Here is a 17816-nt window from a genome sequence, read left to right on the forward strand (position 1 = left end):
GGGTCAACTTAAGTCTGTGATCAAAACAATATTTCTCCTGTATGGAAATCTCCAACATGGCAGCAGCATTTGACAATAAGACATTTTACCCCAGACACTATAATCTATTCCTCAGTTTGGGAGTTATTTGAGGGCCATTTTCTTGCTTTGTTGATATTTCTTCAAAAAATGTCAAAAACCCTGAAGAGATTCAATCATAGAAGGAAATGAAGACAGAAAAAATGTTCTTAAATAGAAAATCAAAACTGAGATATTCAAAATGTTTTTAAGGGGAGGGAAAATCAGGATGCAAAATATGATGATGATAATGATGACAATGATGATGATAAAAAAGAACAACTCCCATTTATATAGTGTTTCAAGGTTCACAAGGTATTTTTCCTCATATCATATAAGGTACATTTTTTTAAAATAATAAATATTTTATTTAAAGTTTTGAGTTCCAAATTCTATTCCTCCTTCCCTCCCTCCCCTCCCCACTCCCTGAGGTGGTAAGCAATCAGATATAGGTTATACATGTGCAATTATGTAAAACATTACCATATTAGTCATTTTGCATAAGAAAATTTGAATAAAAGAAAAAACGAAAGTGAAAAAATAGCACCCTTCAGTCTATGTTCCATCAATATCAGTTCTTTCTTTGGAGATGGATAGTATGTTTTTTTTTTTCTCCCCTAGGCTGAATATGGTATGTGAGCCTTGAACAATTATGAAAATCCAAATGCTAAATATAAAGCCAAACTATTTCTGAGTCTATTAAATCTCCCATGTTCTTTGTCCATATGGTTAATGATGACCTATTAGCAATATGCCAGTTATGTTCTAGTCTTTTAAACATCCCTATGGTTTGAAAATTGCTTTCTGTGTAAGCACACTCACATCAAAAAAAAAAAAAAAGACTCAAAACATCCGAATGCTCACTGCTGAACATCTTAAATGAACTAAATAATGGGAAACACATTTACAGTGTACTTTAATGGTAAGCCCATCCAATTTGTGATTTAAGAGGTCAAGCTATTGGTTATTTTTGCATTCTTAGTAATTTAAGGAGAAGCAGACTGGGAAATATACACTCGCAGGCCTTATAAAACTGCCTCAGTTATTTTGAATAATAGACATTTATTATCTAACCCTCTGCTGGTTTGAAAAAAAAATCCTCACCATTTTAAATGTGTACACCGTAGTAGGAAAACCCACCAGACCCAAAACTCCCAATGGTCACATCCGCATCAACAAAACCAAGCAAGGAGTTAAGCAATTGTCTAGTGAATTTATGCAGTGTAGACAGCCAATTGAATAATTCTAGTGGTAGGTTGTTGTTTTTTTTTTTTTTACTTCAGTTACCTAGGGTTAAATGTATCTCATAATTTCTGATTCCCCTGCATTCTCCCTTTTCTCTCCACTGAATTCTCACTCCAAATAGTACCCTTTATTTGATCCTTTACTCTTAGAAGTAAACCAGTCCCATGAAAGGGAAAGTGAACAGGAAGAAAAAAGTATGTTTCCTTTTATTTTTGGGTTATTTATGCTTTTATAAAAGCAACCATGTCAGGAAAAGACTTTATCGTTCTGGTAGAAATCCAAGGGGAAAATAGTAAACTGTTGTATTTATCTGATGATGAACTGTTTCTTAGGTGAAGATACATTTGTGTGTGTGTGTCCGAAATGTTTCACTTGAAAGTATGAGAATAGGAGATTTTTAAAAAGAGCAAGGAAATAAGAACTAAAACACATTTACTTTTTGTTTGTTTGTTTTCTTATTTTCTCTTTTTAGTCTGAAAGAATACAAGATTATTGTGGCATGGCCAGAGGAGTGTATGTGTGTGTGTGTGGGGGGGCATGCACACACATGCATGTGTCCACATGCGGTATTCTGAATTTTGTCCACGTTGCATATTTTAGTTTATTTTTGAGTTTTCTAGATGGTAAATTCATGCATAAGCTGAAAAAAAATCTCTGAAACTAGGTAAAGTTTCTGTTATTAGGTTGTATTTGAGGGGTATAATGAATGACAAAAATCATGGTGATAGGAAATTACTGAGAGAGTAATCAACCCCTAACAGATCTGTGGTCTTTCAGTGATGGTCTATTTACAGCTAATTTCTTTTTAAAAAATTCTTTATATTATAAATTTAGCAGTCTGCAACAAATATGGATAATCCAATTTTCAAAGAAGAACAAAAAAGAGTGTGGTGCATGAACTTCCATTAATTCCAGTTTGAGAAAAAAGTATATATTACATCTATCATGGTAGCAATCAAAGCATCCAATTTGTGTACCCTTCTGAACTTATTTTGTTTTCTGTAGTGTATATTAAATGTTCTATTAATTCTCTTTTCTTTTTTCAATTTTCCCTATTATATATTTGTATATACATAATATATGCATATATCATGTAATATTATATATGCATGTTATAGATATATAATTTCTCAATAGAACAGGAATTCTTGTTAAATTTACATATTTTGTTTTGCTTGTTTTTAAACTGAATTTTGGGGTAACCTATTTCAACTTTCCTAGTTCACACTAACAAATAGAAGTTAGCATTGGAAAATAGAACATGACGATGGCTTCATACTTGAGAGTTCCTCTTTAGATCTTCTCATTATATTGCTATATCATCAATTTGGCTCTCTTCTTCCTACCAAAATCACTAATAAAGTTAGTAAGAGTACTGGTTAAATACAACATTTTATATAGTATAGAGCAAATTATCAATTTATGTAGTTTTTTAATATACCCAAGTTCTTTTAGGACTATGTAGTTGGTGTTATCATTCATAGTGTTGAAAATTCATATGTAGGAAATAGAAACATTCACACACTATATACATTGGGAGCTATTTAAAAATAAACTTAATCCCCTTGATTCATGTAAACACAGTCCCTTAAAATAAGAAAAATACTAATTGCTACCTAGTTTTGGTAAATGAAAAACTATAGGAGCTGCTAAAAATTATCCAAAAAAGCATTATTGAATATAAATCCACCTATTCTCCCCATCTTCCTTCTGTGGATAAAGTACTATTCTTGGAGTTAGGAAGACCTGAGTTCAAATTCTATCATTTACTAGATATAAGTCACTTAAACTAAACATCACTTAACCTCTATCTGCCTCAATTCCCTCAACTGCAAAATGGTGCTGATAATAGCACCCTACTTCACAGAGTTTTTGAGAGAAATAATACACACAAAGTGCTTTGTAAACATTAAAGCAAAAGATAAATATCAGCTATTATTATCATCATTATTCTGATTCTTACATTTCTATTAAAGGCAGTATCTTTCATGAAATGTACTCTCAATTCTATCTCCATAATGTCTTTGACATCCTCTGACATGTTCCCTTTTTTTTCCATTCCCATTGCTGCCACTCTACATCTGGAGTTTGTTCCTTGTTTTCCCAGCTCTAGTCTAATCTTTGTCTCCTCTAACCATCTGCCCTATGCCTTGTTGCTATATTAAATTTCTAAAGTACACATCTCCTATCATTTCAGTTTTAATTGGAACCCAAATTGCACTGATTTTAAGTCTCCCCCAATCTAAACTTAAATTCTAAACTTACCTTTTCAGCATTTTCCCTCAGCATTCACCTTAGAGATACTCTGCTCCAATCAAATTGTGCTACTGACCTCCCAAAACAAGCCAACTTAGTTTTCTTTGCCTTCATTGCCTTTTATGAAATGTGCCTTCATATCCTTCTAACTTCCTTTACCTAAATTCTATTCTCCCTTCAGTGCCAAGTGCCACCTGTTATACACAGACACACACAGAGACAGATAGAATCATCAAATCACAGATTCATGAAATCTGTTTCATGGATTTAAAACTAGGGGGTACATCAGAGACTATCTAGCTCAATGCTCTCATTTTACAGGTGAGAAAACTGAGGGTCATTGTGAAGTGACTGACTCATGGTAACACACAGTTCCAGATTTGAACTCCAATCTAACCACAAATCCTGTGAATTTTCTACTGAATCCAAATGCCTTTCAAAGTGTCCTAGTCCTCCTCTAAAATCCTATAAACCTTTTTACCTCCCCTAATACACCTTCCTATTCTCACTTTTCTTATGGACACATTATCTATCTATCTATCTATCTATCTATCTATCTATCTATCTATCTATCTATCTATCTATCTATCTATCTGTCTGTCTCTCATTGGAATATTGCATTTTGAAGGCATTTTTTAAATTACCCACAACACCTAATGCAGAGTCTTATAAATATAATTGGTACTTTAAAAATGTTAATTAAATAAAAAGGTTTTGTTTAATAGACACTTATGCCAAATAAATGTTCATTGAGTGAAATTTTTTTATTAAATTGGCTTTTCCGAACCTTCAGTAAAACTAGAGTCACCCTGAGATTTAAGGATAAATAGCAGAGGGCCACAAACTGAACACCTGCCCCCAAACCAAAGAGGGACTAAGGATCACTAAATCACACTGAAATACTTTAAAGGGGTGTGTTTGGGGAGCAATAGAAACATGAGAAAAAGCCAAGTCTCTGCATGCATTAATATAAAGGAACATAAGTGAATTGAGTAAAAGCAACAATCATATTGGTGCCAAATAGGTCTTCCTTTCCCCAGCCCTGAGCTTATGAAGGTAAAATACAGTAGCTTTTATTGCAAATCCATGAAGGAAGAGACTTGTAGCAATTGTTAAATGATGAAGTAGCAAAAATTCTCAAAGAAATCAATGCAAGTCTAGCCTGAGGTTCAAGCCTATCAATTTGCATAAGGGTCTCCTCATTGGTATACAGAATGAGGACACATTCCACACAATGCTTGAATGATGGCTGGAGTTGTTGAGAGCTTGAGTGAGGAGAGTTGTTCTGACTTCCAGCTTTGAACAAAGAAACATATGATTCCAGGATCTCTACAGGAAGGAGAGAAAGACTTTGGAAAGAAGCCAATGCGTGCCCAATTCCTCCTGGTTTGGCACCCCAATTCTCTAAATTAACTTACAAATTTAACCTAAGTCATTAACTTAACGCCCATTATTTACATAAATTTTTGCTTTGGTTAGATTGGGGCTCAAGTGAGTTGAGGTATCTCATTCCCAGTGGGATAGTTTATTCACTTTGTATATTGTTTGGTAATTCTAATTTGTATAATTTCTCTGATTTCTATTTACTTTTGACTTGCATAAATGGATTTTCATCACTATTCACTACTGGAATGGTTGTTATGTAACTAGAATTTAGTGGGAAAGGAGTCAAACCTTCAGATGCAACTTGGGGCACTCCTTACCCATTAAATGATAGGAACCAGAAACAGCACTTTGAAACTAACAATCATTTCCCCTAGACTAGCGATAATTATGGCAGCAGATAGGTATAGGTCTCTTCAAGTATCCCCTCTCTGAGGAGAGCCAACCAGTGTTGTGACCCCAATCTCCTGTTCCCCTGTTGGCATGTAGACATGCACATATTTATGTGGGCAATTCATACCCTGCACAAGTAATGTTTCCTAGAATCCCATTTCCTTTAAAACTCCATTCAAGCATCACTTTGTACATAAGACTTGGTGGTGCTATATGGACAGAGATCTAGTCCTGGAGTCAGAAAAACTTCAAATCTAGTTTCAGAAACTCACTAGCTGTGTGACTCTGGGCAAGTTACTTAACTTCAGTTTGCTCCAGTTTCCCCAACTGTTAAATAGGAATGATAATAATAGCATCTACCTCCCAGGTTTATTGTAAGGATCAAATAAAATACTTATAAAGCCCTTAGTGCCTGCCACATAGTAGGTACTTAATAAGTGCATATTTTTCTTCCTTCCTTCCTGATCCTAGCTGCTAGTGTCTTCTTCTCCAAAATTTCACCTGGCATTTAGTCTGTATATATTTTGCATGTACTCATTATGTATATATTGTCTCTCCTGAAAAACTGTAAGCTCCTTGAGTGTAGTGATTATTTCATTTTTATCTTCATAGTCTCAGCTCCTAGCAGCAGTCACTTAATACATTCCTATTAATTGATGGATTGATGTGACTATGTATTTCTAATTAAAATCATTAGCTTGCTACTTATTATTTTTTCTGTCACTGACTTTATAGATTCCTGGCATAGTAGCCCTGGAAAGAATCTTCTGATTATATTGCCTTGCTTTGTACATGAAGAAACAGAACTCATGTAGCATGAAGACTAGAGATCAGGTTTTTTGGGTTTTTTTTCTTTTTGTTTGTTTTTTTGTTTATTCCCAGTCCATTGTTCTTCCTACTATATGTGCCAAGTTGCTTCCCCAGAATCCCACAGTCATTTCTACTCCCATGGAAGACATGAAGTTTGATTCCAAGAGGTTAGCTTATTGGAATGCAATAGCAACTGGTTTGGAACTCCCAAGTATGGTTATGAAAACAATCTAGGGGAAGGCTCACCTGGTAAGCAGACCTCAGATGATATAGGATAAGAAATGGTCTTTGAATTTTTTGCTTTTTGTTTTGGTGTTTAATTAGTCTAAGGCAAGGTTTCTTAAACTTTTTCCACTCATGACTCCTTTTTGCCTGAGAAAATTTTAACCAACCCCGGGTATGTAGGTATATAAAATAGGTATACATAACTTTTTACTATTGCCAAATTTTTCATAGTTTAAGAAACTTTGGTAGGGGGAGATTTATTTATGTGTCCTCTGGCCAAGTGGACCTCTGGAGTTGGAATAAACTGGAGGCAGCAGGTCTGGGACTGATGATTTACCATTTTCCTTTAGACCATAGAAGATAGAGTTATTAGGGAAATAGATAGTCTAAACCAAACCCTTCATTGTATGGGTGAGGAACCTAGGCCAGCAAACTTAAATGACTCAATAGAGATCACTCAATTAATTTCTAAACTGGCCTTTTAACCCAGTTTCCTTGAGTCCAAATCCAATATTATTTCCAGTACTGAGAAAGGAAGAGAATTGCTATTTAGACCTTATTCTCAGCTAGGTTGCTCACCAAGAAATGTAGCATCCTTAGGTGCAAAGGACAACTCTATTTTAAGGTTTATATTAGAGAAGGAAAAGAAAATTTGACAGAGAATCCCACATGAGACCTAGATTTGGAGTAAGCGTATTTCAAATATATCTGAGAAGGAAAGATGGGATCCAATGGCCTAAAGCTATAGAGCTATATAAAGAAGTCAGACCAAAAGAGGTGGGAGCTTTCCAGAATGAAGTTTTGACGATGCAAGCAAAAATGATGCTGAGAAGATGGTAGAGGAAAGGCCGTGACTCTCCATGCTCATGACAAAGTCATCCACATACCTCCAAAAAATGCCATCAGACAATTCCTAGAGCAACATAACCCACAAAAGAACAGAGTGAAACTGTTTTCCAGCCACAGACTGATTAAATAGATGACAGTGATCCTTTACTGTACAGTGTGAGAGAAGAGCTCAGTGCACAGCACAGACCTAGCCCCAAGCAGGCCACGCCTCTAGAGCCTCATAATCTTCAGTGGCTTCTTCTGAAACTCAGCTCACAGACCAGTGAGGGGGTCCAGTGGGGGTCTCTGTGGGAGCAGAATTGAAGCACATTGCCCAGGACATGGACCTGAGTGGTAGAGGCCCTGTGGGGGATGGGCACAGGTATGCCAAGCTATCAACCATAGAGAATCAGATTTCAATCAGATTTCTGCTTCCAGATTAAAGAGAAAGTGGGTCCGTGGTTACTAACAGGCCACGTGGGCTGAGAACAAGCCTAATGATACCACCTGGGACTCCATGTAGCTTGGGACAGTGCATCCTGGAAGCAATGCTCTGTGTTAAGAAGGAGTTAAAAGCTAAGAAATATGACCCAAAATGAGCAGGCAGAGAAAGCAGCAGACCATCAAAAGTTTCTTTAGTGACAAGGTAGATCAAAATACATCCTCAGAAGAAGATAACAGAGTCAAAGCTCCTATATCCAAAGCTTCCAAGAAAAGTATGAATTTGTCTCAGGCCATGTAAGTGCTCAAAAATTACTTTGAGGATAAAGTAAGAGAAGCAGAGGGAAAAGTTAGAGAGGTAGAGGAAAAAATGGAAAGAGAAATGAGAGTGATGCAGGAGGGTCATGAAAAAAAAAAAGTCAACAGCTTGAAAAGCCAAATTGGCCAAATGGAAAAGGAGGTACATAAACTCTCTGACAAAAATTGTCAGGGAAAACTGCCCTGATATTCCAGAAGCACAAAGCAAAATAGAAATTAAAAGAATCCATGATTCCTTCCAGAAAGAGATCCCAAAAGGAAAACTTCCAGGATTATTATACGCAAATTCCAAAGAACCCAGATCAGTGAGAAACTATTGCAAGCAGCTAGAAAAAAGGAATTCAAAACGTGTGGAGCTACAGTCAGGATAACACAAGATCTAGCAGTTTATATATTAAAGGATTACAGGGCATGGAATATGATATTCCAGAGGGCAAAGAAACTGGGATTACAACCAACCCAGCAAAACTGAGTATAATCTTTGTGAGAATATAATGGGGTTTTGGGTCTGCCAGAGGCCCCTGCTCAAGGGCCTAACCCAGAGAGCCATGCCTGACTTTTCTTGGGGCCAGCTGAGAGTCAGGAAAGTTTCAAGGGAAATGTACATTGACCTTGCTGACTACCTATAGTAAATTACCTCATTCAGAACCACACCTACCTGAAAGCTTTTCCCCCAAGAGTGTCTGTCCTCTGTACTTTGACCTCAGCACATACTGTGCCGGACCACCCTCAAGTCCAGTAAACTAACAGATTTGAATGATGCTAGCCAATTAGCTTGAAGCAGTATGGACCCGCAGGAAGCTTACACTCTCACTCTCTCTATTTTGCCTGGAACTTGGAGGTGGTATCCACACTGAGCTCTCACTTCTTGCTTTCTTTCTTTTTTTTCAGTGTGACAAATATTTATTTTATTTTTTCTAGTTACATGCAAGGGCAGGTTTCAACATTCATTTTCATAAAATTTAGAGTTCCAAATTTTTCTCCCTCCCTCCCTCCCTCCCTTTCCTCCCTCCTCCACAAGACATCAAGCAATCTGATATAGGTTATATATGTATAATCCACAAGTGCTCTTTTTATCAGTTCTTTCAATGGGGGTGGATAGTATGCTTGGTCATTAGTCCCTTGGGATTGTCTTGGATCATTGTATTGCAGAGAGTAGTTAAATCATTCACAATTGCTCATAGAACAATATTGCTGTCACTATGCACAATGTCCTCCCAGTTCTGCTCACTTTACTATACATCAGTTCATAAGAGTCTTTCCAGGTTTTTCTGGTATTATCTGGTATTATCCTGTTTGTCATTTCCCATAGCACAATGGAATGGTAATTCCACTACAATAATATGCCACAGCTTCTTCAGTCATGCCTCAATCAATGGACTTGATTCCCAATTCTTACCTACCACCAAGAGTTGCTATAAATATTTTTTGTACAATTTCCCCTCTTTTCTCTTTTTCATGATTACTATTCTTAACTGTTTCCCTCCATCCTATTCCCTTCCCCATGATATTTACTCTATTTTCTATCTTCTTTCACCTTATCCCTCTTCAAAAGGGATTTGCTTCTGTCTGTTCCCTCCCCCAATCTGCCCTCCCTTCTTTTGCCCCTCTCTCTTTATCCCCTTCCCCTCCTATTTACCTGCAGGGTTATATAGATTACTCCACCCAATTAAGTGTGTATTTGATTCCCTCCTTGAGCCAATTCTGATGAGATTGAAGTCTTTGAGCCAATTCTGATGAGTGTTAGGCTCATTTACTGCCCAGATTAAATAGATTACTCCAACCAATTGGGTGTGTGTGTGTTTAATCCCTCCTTGTGGCAACTCTGATGAGATTAAGGTCTTTGAGACTATTCTGATGAGTGTAAAGTTCATTTACTGCCCTGCTCCTCCTCCATCTCTTCCCCCATTCCATAAGCCCTTTCCTGTTTCTTTCACATGGGATTTCACCCCATTCTACCTCTGCCCTTCCCCCTGCCCCAGTGCATTCCCCTCACCCCTCAATTTAATCCTAAAGATGTCATCATGGGGCAGCTAGGTAACACAGTGGACAAAGCAACCACCCTGGACCCAGGGGGATCCCAGCCAAATCCCAGCCTCAGACACAAGACAATCACCCACTGCATGACCCCAGGTATGTCCCCTAACTCCAATTTTTTATTGTTCTCTAGGGTCTTGTATTTGAAAGTCAAATTTGCCAGGCAGTTCAGGTCTTTTCATCATGAATACCTGAAAGTCCTCTTTTTCATTGAAGTCCCATTTTTTCCTAAGAAAGATGATGGACAGTTTTGCTGGATAATATGATTCTTGGTTGTAATCCCAATTCCTTTGTGCTCTGGAATATCATATTACATGCCCTCGGGTCCTTTAATGTAGAAGTTGCTAGATCTTGTGTTCACCTGACAGGGGCTCCACAGTACTTGTATTCCTTCTTTTTGGCAACTTGCAATATTTTCTACTTGACCTGAGAGCTCTGGAATTTGGCTATACTATTCCTAGGAGTTTTCCTTTTGGGATCTCTTTCTGGAGATAGATTCTTTCAATTTCTATTTTACCTTCTGCTTCTAGAATATCAGGGCAATTTTCCCTCACAATTTTTTGGAAGATGATTTCTAAGTTCTTTCCTTGATCATGGTTTTCAGGTAGACCAATAATTTCCAAATTCTCTCTCCTGGAACTGTTTAATGGGTCAGCAGTTTTGCCAAGAAGCTTTCACATTGCCCTCTATTTTTTATTCATTTGGATCTACATTATTGTGTCTCATTTTCTCATCAAGTCACTAGCTTCCATTTGTTCAATCCTAATTCTTAGGCAATTATTTTCATCAGAGAGCTTTTGTACCTCCTTTTCCATTTGGCCAATTGGACTTTTTAAGCTGTCGACTTTTTTCTAATGTCTTTCCTGCATCACCCTCATTTCTCCTTCCATTTTTTCCTTTACCTCTCTAACATTATCTTCAAAGTCCTTTTTGAGGGCCTCTATGGCCTGAGACCAATTCCTATTTTTCTTTGAAGCTTTAGATATAGGGGCCCTGATGTTGACATCTTACTCTGAGGGTACACCTCGATCATGCTTGTCATTGAAGAATTCTATGGTCCTCCCTTTCCGTGTCTGCTCATCTTGCCTTTCTTTGACTTGCCTTTTAGCTCCTTAAAGTGGGGCACTGTTTCCAGGCTGCACTATCCCAAGCTTCAGAAGGTCCCAGGTGGTATGATTTAAGGAGAAGCAGGTTCTTCACTCACCTCAGGTGATATGATTTAAGGAAAAGCAGGGTCTTCACTCTCCTGGATTGTTACCTGGTCCATTGATGACCCAAAGCAACTTGCTAATCAATCAGCTTTGTGTGTTGTGGTTTTGAGGGCTTATGTGCCTGTGGCCCTCCCCCACATGGGCCACTGCTTCTCAAGCCTACCTCCTGGTTGCCAGCACGGATGAACAATCCCAGGTCAGCCTGAGAACCAGCATAGACCCCTGTAATCTCCACCCTGCAAGGGCTCAGCTCTCTCACCAGACTGGGAGCTCAGTTCCAGATGACATTGTTGCTGTAGCTGATTCAGAGACTCTCAGGGGATGGGGTGGGAGCACGTTTTTCTCTTTCTCTGGTGGGGCCTTCCTGGGCCTGTATCTCTGTCAGGGTTAATTAGGGGTTAGGCTCCACTCCTGTCTCAGCACAGCAGCTCCCTCCTTCCAACCTTCTAAGCCGTTCTTGGTTAGGAGATGATTTCAGCACATTCTTCTGTGTGTTTTGCTTCTCCAGGATTTGTCCTGTGGCATTATTTGGATGTTTTTGGAGCCATTGTGTCATGAGTTGGAGAGCTCACTGCCTTTCCTCTGCCATCTTGGCCCCGCCCTGGAAGTCCCTCCTCCATTCTATATAATTTTAATTTGACAGGCCATTTCCTCTTCCAAAAACTATCCAAATCCTATCAAAACCCTATCTTTCTTTGTTTGCATGTAATAGCAAAAGGAATTAAAAATAAAGTTGTTTCTAAACATATTAGGTATTAAAATGTATCTCTAACAATGGCAATATGTTCTATAAATTGAAAATTTCTATAAATCTCTTTTATGCAAAAGTGCTTCTTCTGGCCTATTCCTCACTAAACTGCTCTGTTTTTCCTAAAGGAACAGCTCTCCTTACACCTCAATGGGAGACAAAGCCTGTTTACTTTTTACAGAAACCTAGACAAAAGCAAAAGTTGAATGTCCTCAGTGAAAAACTTTGTTGAATCCTGTCTGACCCTCTGTAACCCTATTGGTCTTTTTCCTGGAAAAGATACTGGAGTGGTTTGCTATTTCCTTCTCCAAATCATTTGACAGATGAGGAAACTGAGGCAAACAAAGTTAAGTGACTTGCTCAGCGTGACACAGCTCGTATGAGTGGATGGTGATTAAGTGGATGATTTGGGTGATGGTGGTGGACATTGAGGATGAGGAGGATGAGGAGGATGAGGAGGATGAGGAGGATGAGGAGGATAACGAGGAGATGATGTGGGTTATGATGATGGTCTGTGGATGGTGATGATTCTGGGTTGTAATGCCAATTCCTTTGCCCTCTGGAATATCATATTCTATGGCCTCTGGTCCTTTAATGTAGAAGCTGCTGGATCTTGGGCTAAACTGACTGGGGCTCCACAGTACTTGAATTCTTTCTTTTGGGCCTCTTGCAATATTTTTCCTTATGTGAGAGCTCTGGAATTTGGCTATAATATGCCAAGGAGTTTTCCTGCTGGGATCTCTTTCTGGAGGTACATTCTTTCCATTTCTGATTGACCTTCTGCTTCTGGAATACCAGGGCAATTTTCCCTGATGATTTTTGGGAAGATGATTTCTAATTTCTTTCCATCATCATGGTTTTCAGGTAGACCAATAATTTCCAAATTATCTCTCCTGGAACCGTTTTCCAGGTCAGCAGTTTTGCCAAGAAGATTTTCACATTGCCCTCTATTTTTTATTCATTTGGATCTGCTTTTTGTGTCTCAGTTTTTCATCAAGTCACTAGCTTCCATTTGTTCAATCCTAATTCTTAGGCAATTATTTTCATCAGAGAGCTTTTATACCTCCTTTTCCATTTGGCCCATTTGACTTTTTAAGCTGTTGACTTTTTCTCATGTCTTTCATGCATCCCCCTCATTTCGCTTTCCATTTTTTCCTCTACCTCTTAACTTTATCTCCAAAATCCTTTTTGAGGATCTCTATGACCTGAGACCAATTCCTATTTTTCTTGGAAGCTTTAGATATAGGGGCCCTTATTTTGACATTTTACACTGACGTTGCACCTCCATCTTCCTTGTCACTGAAGAAACTTTCTATGGTCCTCCCTTTCTGTGTCTGCTCATCTTGCCTTTCTTTTACTTTAGTTTTAACTCCTTAAAGTGGGGCATTGTTTCCAGGCTGCACTATCCCAAGCTTCAGAATGTCCCAGGTGGTATGAGTTAAGGAGAATCAGGTTCTTCATTCACCCTGGATGGTAAGATTTAAGGAGAAGCAGGTTCTTCACTCACCTGGTCCATTGATGACCCAAACCAACTTGCTAATCAATCAGCTTTGTGTGTTGTGGTTTTGAGGGCTTATGTGCCTGTGCCCCTCCCCCACCTGGGGAACTGCTAATCAAGCCTACCTCCTGGTTCCCAGCAGGGGTGAACAACCCCAGGTGGGCCTGAGAACCAGAATAGACCCCTGTAATCTCCACCCTGCCAAGGGCTCAGACTGGGAGCTCAGTTCCAGATGACATTGGTGCTGTAGCTGATTCAGAGGCTCACGGGTGATGGGGGGGGGGTGGCATCTCTTTCTCTGTTGGGGCCTTCCTAGGACTTGATCTCTGTCAGGGTTACTTAAGGGTTGGGCTCCACTCCTGTCTCAGCACAGCAACTCCCTCCTTCCAACCTTCTAAGCTATCCTTGGTTATGAGATGATTTCAGCACATTCTTCTGTGGGTTTTGTTTCTCCAGGATTTGTCCTGTGGCATTATTTGGATGTGTTTTGGAGCGATTGTGTCATGAGTTTGAGAGCTCACTGCCTTTCCTTTGCCATCTAGGCCCCGCCCTGGAAGTCCCTCCTCCATTCTATATAATTTTAATTTGACAGGCCATTTCCTCTTCCAAAAACTATCCAAATCCTATCAAAACCCTATCTTTCTTTGTTTGCATGTAATAGCAAAAGGAATTAAAAATAAAGTTGTTTCTAAACATATTAGGTATTAAAATGTATCTCTAACAATAGCAATATGTTCTATAATTTGAAAATTTCTATAAATTCTATAAATATTCTTTTATGCACAATTGCTTCTTCTGGCCTTTTCATCACTAAACTGCTGTCTTTATCATAAAGGCACAGCTCCCCTTACACCTCAATGGGAGACAAATGCTGTTTACTTTTTTACAGAAACCTAGACAAAAGCAAATGTCAAATTTCCTCAGTCAAAAACTTTGTTGAATCCTGTCTGACCCTCTGTAACCCTATTTGGCATTTTTGCAGGAAAGATACTAGAGTGGTTTGCTATTTCCTTCTCCAAATCATTTGACAGATGAGGAAACTGAAGCAAACAAAGTTAAGTGACTTGCACAGGGTGACACAGCTAGTAAGTGTAGATGATGATGATGCGGATGGCGATTTGGATAATGATGATGTTGTGGTGATGTGGTGATGATTGTGGGTGGTGGTGGTGGTGGTGGGTGGATGTTGATGATTGTTTATTATGATGATCTTATCCTTGGGAGGATTGGGGTTTAAGCCCTGACTCAAACTTGATCTCTGACAAGACATTTAAATTTTCAGTTCTTCCAAACATCTCTCTGAGGTTGTAAATTGTGAAATAGCTGAAGATTTACATTGGTACAATTGCCTATATCAGTGAAATTACAAGTCAGGAGAAAGAAAGGAAGAGGGAAGAAGAAAGTCAAGGAAAAGGAAGGCAAGGAGAGGGAAAAGAAAGGAAGGAAAAGGAAAGCAAAAGTCCACAAAACAATGGAAGGAAGAGAACAGAAGGCAAGGGAAGGGAAAGCAAGTTAAGCAGGGCTTGGCAAGACAAGGGAAGGGAAGGGAAGGCAAGGCAAGGGGAGGTGAGGAACAGGGAAGAGAGGGATGGGGCAGCAAGGGGCAGTTAGGTAAGGCGAAGGGAGGCAAGGAAAGGCCTTTTACCACTGTGTTCTCACCCTCCCCAATTTGCCCCTCCAATGACCAATTCATCACTCCATCAATAATGATCTACTGTCAGAATTCCCTACAAACCCAAGCCACCTCCCTGTGTTTGATACCTAATGATTGACTGGAGCTGTGGATCCCCTTGGAAATTCTAGTCAAATCCCAGGAGATAACTAATGGGACCAGAGCCTAAAGAAAGGGGACTCAGTCAGGAGCCTTGTGTTCCAACCCCAAAGGTGCCACAAACTACCTTGCAAGTCAGCACTTTCTCTGAAACTCATAGTCTTAAGAGATTTATCTTGCAGAGAACTGAGTGCTTAAGTGGCATAGGTAGTATATCTCTGAGGTAGGACATGCGCCCATGTCACCCTGGCTCCAAAGCTAACTCTCTCTCCATTGTTCCATGCTGCCTCACAAAGCAGTGAAGACCGTATAAATATGTCAAGCCCTTAAGCTGCTCTCCAGTAAATAGGGACCCATCATTCTGTTTCACATACTCTCTCAAAACCATGAAGTTCTCTTTAGAAAGCTATTATTTCTTCCTAAGTAAATAAATGACCCCTTCTCACCCCACCATACATTCTCTTTTGACCCAACTATTTGATTTGGTAGTTCCATGGAGATTCCTTGGTCCCACAAGTATTATGGGTGAGATGAAGGAATTTTTGCCTCTGAAGTTTTGGATCATAACCAACTCTGTCCATTTCCATAAATAAGGAAACGATACTGCAATAATCCATGATGGGGCTTTGTAATCTAGGATGTAGAACAACTACTTGTAATGACCTTCTTTTATCCAAGAACTCTGGATCTTCACAGTCCAGCTGAGAAAATGTTGGCTGATGGAAAAATAAAAAAGAAATGGAAGAACTTAGATAACAATTAAAATTTGTATTTGCCAAAAATTATTAGAAAATATATTTTTCTTTGCTCTAAGAGTTTCCATATGTTCATACATACATGTAATATATGTGTGTGTATATGTATATATAAAGCTATGAAAGGAAACAAAATATATTGAATTTTTGCCTTTTTTGTATTTTTTCCCTTTCAAAAACATTTCAGATAAACTCAAAGAATCTCTATGAAGTAATGCAGTAAAATTATGAATGTCTAGTTCTATTAGTATACCTTCTAATTCTGGAAATAATATTCTTCCCATATTCTAAGGGTGAGTTCCCTCACTGGCACAAGAAGAAAACAAGCAGTGTAAGAACAATAACAAAAACATCTCTAAGATACCAAATATAATAATTATTTTACTGTTTTGTATTGTAGAAACAGATTTTTGACAGTCCTTTGGGTGAGGTCCAATGGCCATAACAAACAACTGAACTTCCATCACATAGCACTCAGGCAATTCGTCTGTTGTCATGTGCATGAATGTTGTCAAAATGAAGAAAGTTAATCCTTAGAAGATAGAGCTCTTTAGCTTCAAACTCTCCATTCAAACCATAGAAATATCTTAATTGCTAACATAGGGAACTGTTATTTTTAATTTTATTTATTGCAAGGATATAGTAGAAAATATCATTCATGTCACTGAATGAATATTCAGTCAATTAATTCAAATAAACATTTATTAAGCACCTACTGTGTACCAGGCATTGCGCTAAGTAAGCACTTTATAAATATTATCTCATATGATTCTCAGAATTTTGTAAGGTAGGTACTACTCATATGTCCTGCATATTAAGAGAAAAACACTATTTTCTAAAAGAAATTACATTTTACTGAACATTCTATTGCTCAAGGAATAACAATCAAATTACTATTAGCATTGTTAATGGAGAGATGACAATTGACTGTCCTGTGACTCTATTCACAATCTTTAATAATCTAGACCAAAGCTTTTTTGCCATTGCCAGTCACCATTAACTAATATGTAATATATCTCCCTAGTAGAATGTATGTTCCTTGAGGATAGCAGAGTGTTTAGTGCTCAATGAAGCTAACTGATTAACTTTATTAGTATATAGTAGCTTCCTTTTAAGTAGTCCTTTCTTTGTGTTGTTGTTTTTTTTTTGGGGGGGGGGTTGTGTGTGTGTGGTTTTTTTTGCAGGGCAATGAGGGTTAAGTGACTTTCCCAAGGTCACATAGTTAGTAAGTGTCAAGTGTCTGAGGTCATATTTGAACTCAGGTCCTCCTGAATCCAGGGCCTGTGCTTTATCGACTGCGACACCTAGCTGTCCTCTAAGTAGTCCTTTAAAAAAATAATGATCAACCACCACCACTATAATGATGATGATGTGACAGTGACAATAGCTCATGTTTATATTATTCTTTAAAGGTTGCAAAGTACTTTCCATGAATTAGCATGTGAGATAACAAAAAAATAACTGACTAGAGTGATTTACATTTTCTTTTTTCCACTTAATTTTTCAATTAATTTGCTTTTTCTCCCTTTCAGCCCTAATTTAAAATAGAAAAACAAAGCATTTGAAAAGAATGTGTATTGTCAAAACAATTTCTCCATTGTTCATAGCTAACAAGTCCCATCCTGCATCTTGAATACCTCTCTCTCTGTCAGGAGGTGGTATCAAGCTTCATCATCAGTACCCTGGTATCATGTTTACATATTCAGTTGATCAGTATTCTTAAGTCTTGGAAAAGCATTTGTGATTTTGAACAAATATTTCTGCTCATTTTGCTGACTTCATTTGGCATCACTACTTTTCAATCTTCAAAGAAAATTAATGTACATTGATTTGTCTGCTT

Source organism: Dromiciops gliroides, chromosome 6 (assembly GCF_019393635.1).
Source record: "Dromiciops gliroides isolate mDroGli1 chromosome 6, mDroGli1.pri, whole genome shotgun sequence".
In the NCBI taxonomy this organism is placed as follows: Eukaryota; Metazoa; Chordata; class Mammalia; order Microbiotheria; family Microbiotheriidae; genus Dromiciops; species Dromiciops gliroides.